This window comes from Capsicum annuum, chromosome 7 (assembly GCF_002878395.1).
Source record: "Capsicum annuum cultivar UCD-10X-F1 chromosome 7, UCD10Xv1.1, whole genome shotgun sequence".
In the NCBI taxonomy this organism is placed as follows: Eukaryota; Viridiplantae; Streptophyta; class Magnoliopsida; order Solanales; family Solanaceae; genus Capsicum; species Capsicum annuum.
The window spans coordinates 149,578,249-149,584,490 of record NC_061117.1 but is presented as its reverse complement, the minus strand read 5'-3'; the positions used below and the strand labels follow the sequence as shown (position 1 = coordinate 149,584,490).

General features: G+C 35.4%; 1 long non-coding RNA gene across 1 annotated transcript; it reads left to right on the top strand.

Annotated features, from left to right (window-relative positions):
• Positions 1-618: 618 nt before the first annotated feature.
• Positions 619-3,462, top strand: LOC107877126. The gene is made up of 3 exons (XR_001676175.2): positions 619-693; positions 778-864; positions 2,862-3,462. It is a non-coding gene; the product is annotated as an uncharacterized LOC107877126 (long non-coding RNA).
• Positions 3,463-6,242: the final 2,780 nt, after the last annotated feature.

Genomic DNA, 6,242 nt, shown 5'->3' with positions numbered 1-6,242 from the left:
TCACCTTATATGCTCGACATAAATTAAGTAAGTAAATATATCAAAGTATCAAATTCAATTTTTAAACACTCAAGTGCAGAGAAAGCTCTAGGAGATGAAGAAATAAACATTTGTTCAATGTGGATTACAATAAAGAACTTTAATTTGATAGTTTCATTATACTACAACTATTCCGAGGACGCGATAACATCCATAAACATAAAATAAAACTCTGATAGTTTCATTTATAAATTCTAGGGGGTAAAAGAACAAACAAATACACATCCAAAGATGTGAAGGACAACTTTCCCAAATGTATCCCAACTACAAAAGTTGAATATGAGACTACAGATAGAGATTCTATAATACTCTAGAATTCTAAAGCTCGTCAAATAGATTTGAATTCATCAAATAGTAAGACTTATAACTCTTCACTGAAGAAAAACCTTATGGCATATTGTTTGGAGGAAAAGGCGAGATAACTTTTGTTTTTATAATGATAATACGTTCCAAAAACACTAAGAAGATTTTTTTTGTTTAATTTGGGATTTTATTTATAATAATCAAATTATTGTTCTCAAACGATTAACCAACCCATCCCAAATAACCAACCATTACAAAATAAAAGGACCGGCCCATTTCGTGATTCTCCAGCTGTGGGTGATAAACACTGTGCCTTGGTTAGATTAGCAGCTTGTTTTCCAGCTTGCATGAGTAAGACACTATTTCTATTTTGTTAACTTGAACTATCACTTTTTTCATATCCTTGGTTTGATAATATTAAATCTTTGTTTCCAGCTGTGTTCTCCAGAGTAAGGATCCCTTCAATTATTTTTGGTGATAACAAATTTGGTTTTGTCTGCTGAGCTTTGTTACTTAGTCCAGGTTAGAGACCTTTCCTATAGTGCTTTAATTGACTGATTGACCTTACTACTAAACTTGATTTTGTTAGTTGCTTGTAGCTATGAAAGGAGGGAGATTGTAAGGTGCTCGAACCCACGTGTAGTCGAACAAAACCAAAAACCTCAGCCACATGTATTAAAGATCTGACCTTAAGACCTCCGCATCTACTTAGAGTCCTTTTTGTTTGGCTTGTGCATCTAGGATAAGTAGCATTTTCACCTTTTTGTGTAGCTGAATAGGTTGTAAATATGTATCCTCTTGCTTTAGCCTTTCCAGTCTTTCTAGCTTGTTGATACTGCTAGTTTCAGATTGTATTTTTATTTTTATCACTAATCAGATCTTCCTTCCTATACTTGGTAACTGATTGAAGGATGTATATCTGAATTGCTCTTATTCCAAGGCTATGTTGGCTAAGTAATCTGTTAATTGATTGCCTTTGTTGTATATGTGTTGAATCTATACTTTCAGACTTACTAATACCTGCCATATTTGATTGATTATATCTGCTACCCTCCATGGCATCCCCCATCCCCTATTTACTAGTTTTTTCATCAACAGTGAGCCAGTCCGAATAATTGCTCTATCTTGTTTTGAACTCTTGCTTTGCTTTGCTGCATGTAGAATAGCCATTGCCTCAACTTCCATGCTAATTGTATCCTCTAATGTTTCTCCCTCTACATGTATCAAATCTACTTGTGAGTCTCTTAAGTAGAATCCTAAGAGCTTTCCCCTGGATTTCCCTTTGAGACCCCATCAGTGTTATACTTTACCCAACCCTCCTATGGAACCTTCCATAAGACTGGTGTTGCTTTAATCTTAGGTTTTATCTGCTTGCGCTATTGTATGATTCCTGGCCATTCAAAAAATACTTCCATTGTAGGCTTTCTCACTTTTATGAAGATTCTAGGTTGCCTTGTCACATTAAATATCAGCCTCTTAGTAGAAACACATTTTCCTTTATGCTTGAGAGGATTTCTCCTCCAACATAATTCTAACATTATTATTGCTGGGATTACTCTGTAATAAACTCTCTCCCTTACTTTGACATATGATTCCCACTATGCATATACTGTGTTTCTAAGGCTCCTTCCATGAATGTTTATACCTATAAAAGAAGAGAAATAGGACCACGTCTTGTAAGTAGCATATGATCCCCTCAAAACATGAGACATAGTCTATTGTGATGGACTTTGACAACACCAACACTTAGAAGGTTCTTCTACACCCCACCTTATGATAGTATCATCAACAAATATCTTTCTTCTCTATATCCTCCACATAAAAAATACAATATTAAAAGGTAAACCTTTTATCCGTAGTTGTTTATAGACTTTATTGGGTTGCTCTCTGAGTCTAACATAGTGCCAGGCTGATTTGACTGTAAAATTCCCCGTAGCTTCTATATTCCATATTGATTTGTCCCTATGCTGTAATTACTGAGGTGGTGTCACCTTATGCATTATATGACACACAATGTCCTTTGGGAACAACTCTTCTAAAGCACTGCATTCCATTGCACCTCTATTACCAAATCAGCATCTCTCTGATCTCTATCTTTCTATCCCTCTTATCCTGGATAATAAAGTAAAAATGTCCACGGCCAGTCCAATCATCAAACCATATATGTGCATTACCTTCTCTAAGCTTCCACTAAATTAGGTGCTCTATAAGATCTCTTACCTGAAACATCTTCTTTCACACTTGGGAGCCTCCTCCTGGTTTCCACACTAAGAAGATTTGCTTTTGAAATTTCTCTTTTTAATAAGAGCTTGTTTAATCAAAGTATCAATACAAGTCTAGATCTCGAAGACTTGATTAGCTATTTCTCATTTACCTGTCATCCCTTAAGGAGTAACAAGGATAGTTTTGAAATCTCTGTATTTATATATTTTTAAATTTTTGATTTAATTTCAATGAAGGTTTTCCATGCATAAATTTGAGATTGTAGTGTAATCTTTATTATTATTTTTTTGCAACAGATAATTGGAAAGTCCCTGAAAAAATTGGATGGAGAAAGGGGTTCCAGTGAAGACTCAATATCTATGATTATCAAGAAAGCATTTTAACAGTTTGTCATGGGCTCCCATGACCCTACTGATGCATCATCTACAAAAGATGTTTGAACAGGGGAAAATCATTATGATTGATGGAGGACGGTTTTACAATTTGGTGATACCGAAACCTTGAATCCCCAATGACAAAAGAAAGAGGAAAGGAAGGTGGAATTCAGTGATTAAACAAAAGAATATGCTACAAAATAAAAAGAAGGAGGCCTACTCCAATAGATGAATGTATTTACTACTACTTCTATTAGCAAAATTTATGTAGTTGGATGACCAAACAAAAGGAAGAATTGGAAACCTTACAGGCATCAGAGTGAAGAAGATGGAGATATAAATATACTTGATTCAAAAATTTGTAATTAGTGTTTTCCTTTTGTTTTAGGCTGAAGATATGTGTTTAGACATCCTATAAAGTGTCATAAAAGAAGAAGAAGTTGGAAAAGTCATTTATAGAATTGGCATAAAAGTGTATTGTATAGAACTTGGCATAAAAGAGTTCAAAACACTTTTTGTTTATAAGTAAAGGTGAATTAAAATTCTGATCACCAGGGCCTCTCTCATAATTTGTATACACACAACACACTCTGACACAATAGACAGACCACCCACATTGATCTGCACACACACTCCTCCATCAAGATATACACACGTATATTACAAAACAACAAAAACACACATACTCCCAGATTATCCTTCAGCACAACACACCCATATACACTACACACAGAGGAACAAAGAGGATGGGGATTTCCCCACTGATATTCACACGCACCCCTTCATCAAGATATTCACATAAAATAATACATGAAGAAAAAATGCACATACTCCCCAGATTTTTCTTCAGTGCCATACATCCATATACATTACACACACAGAGAAATACAGGGGAGGGAGATTTCCTCACTGGTCTGCACACACACAAAAACTATGAACCATTAACATTTATGTAGGCTTCCTATCATTCACTATTCTAAGCTTTTATCGACTGAAATCACAATAATTACATGCTAGAGACACCAACCACTTGCTACAGTTCATGCATCCTACATTTCTCAAACCAATATAATAATTATACAGAATAGAGTGAGAAGGTATATGGTTACCACTTTTACCCCTGACTTGTGGTTGTTGAGCAGTGAAGAATTCTTTCTTTTTCCATATTTCTTTCATCTCATTTTCTAAGGTAGACAAATATTATTCAAGGATTTGTTTTCCTCATTCATGTAACGCCTCAATTTGCTGAACTGGAATACTACACGGTGCTTATGACCCCGAAGGACCACAAGCTAACCCATAACTGATATCTGTACCTATACACAGCATAATATACATGTAAAATATGGAAAACATGAACAATAGGCCATAAGGTCAACTGAATAAGGTATCTGATAACTAGTAACATCCATATGGGGTAACGAGTACCCAAAACAACTAAAGTCTGGATCAAATTTGAACTAAATCTAAAAGCCTCTAAATACTGTCTGAGTAAGGAGTTGAAGGACCATGTATCCAATTACATAAACTGAAAGCTAACCAAAGAAAGTAATCAAAGTCAAATCATATCTTCCTCGAATGAAGAGGACTCACTGCAACTCTGTATACTGAAATATGACTTCTACTACTAATTTAGAACTCGTGGCTCTGAACCTATGGTGTAACATAAAAGAAAGAACCATAGCGCAAATACGTCAGTATAACTAAAAGTACTAAGTATACGAGTGAGGTAGGCTATATAGAAAAAGGCTTACATGCATGAGCAGTGCTAACTGATGGACTAATATAAATATAAGAGTGCAAACATGCTTACATAGTAGCTGAGATCATGAATACGTGATATCTAGATCTGTACGCTAATACATGGTCTATTGATATCTAACATGACTAATATTGGAATTTCTGATAACATGGATGACTATGTCTGACAGTCTTGAATCTGATGGAACTACCTGAGTTCTATACTGTTGTTAAACTGACTATATCTAACAGTCCTGGTATACTAAAATCTGAAGAACAATCTGAGTTCTTTTACTGAGACTGAGACTGAAACTGTTGGAGGTAGTTTTTTAACCGACATGCCCTAAATGCGTTGTAATAGTTGAGCTGGGGTCCAATCTGTGCCCTGTTAGAAGGGTGTCAATACCGCGCCACTGATAAGGATAAGCTGTGAGTGACCCTTATCTGGCAGGTTACTCTAATAAGAATGGTGGGACCCTAGTCTGACAGGTCAAATCACCTCATCAACCTTAATCTTACAGGTTAAGATGTCTCAACCTACATTGGCTACGTAGTTCTGGAACATAAGGACGACTACTAAATAGCACACCTTTATCTGGCAGGTGAGTTCCCATCCTTGGGTTCACTCGGTGCTAACTTATACTCCCATCTGAAGAGATTAAACATGATTAAAAAACTATACATGGACTGAATAATTGACTTCTGTTGACTGACGGAAAGTACTATTATCTGAGAATTAACTGAGATCATGAGATTTCTAAGATTTCCTGAGTCACATAACTCACTGAGTTCTATAGATCACGGATTGACTGAGAGTATCATGATAACATGACATAGCTCTAGGCACAGAACAATATTTTTTTGGGTACAAGTACCCCTAGGACTCGATGGAAGGAAACTGACATACATGATTGACTTGATCATAAGAATAGAGTCAACAATTCACAATATCAAAAGTAGGGGATTTCATACTACACTTGGTTCTCAACATCTTATACATGGAAGGGGATGCACACAACATGCATATAGTTGCATTGCTTCAATACCAAGCTCATTCCATATCACAACAATAACACATAATAATAAAGTGGAGTGCAAGTGGAATCATATATAATAAAACATGGACTTGTCATTTAAGCACTATTAAGTCATAAAAACATGGATTCTATCATTCTTGGCATTTTATCAAACACCTTACATGCACAACTTTGGGCATAGTTGTACTTATCAATTTGACAATCTTAATCCATCCAAAATTCATGGGTTTCAACTAACCTACTCACACGAATCATAAAAAACACATCACGATACAACCTTGAATCCAAACAACAATCATCAACATTAATATAGTCATAACACAACAACGAAATCACAATTTATAATTTAAAAATGATTCTTGAGCTCTATGGATGAAAGAGATCCATAGATGAACACTACGCATACCTTAGTGATTGAATCTTGAAAGAGATCAAATGTTTATGAAGGTTCTTGAAGAAATCCTTAGGCTTGCTCTTGATTTTTCTTGACTAGGGTTTAACCCCTTTGGGAGAGAATGTTCTTGTT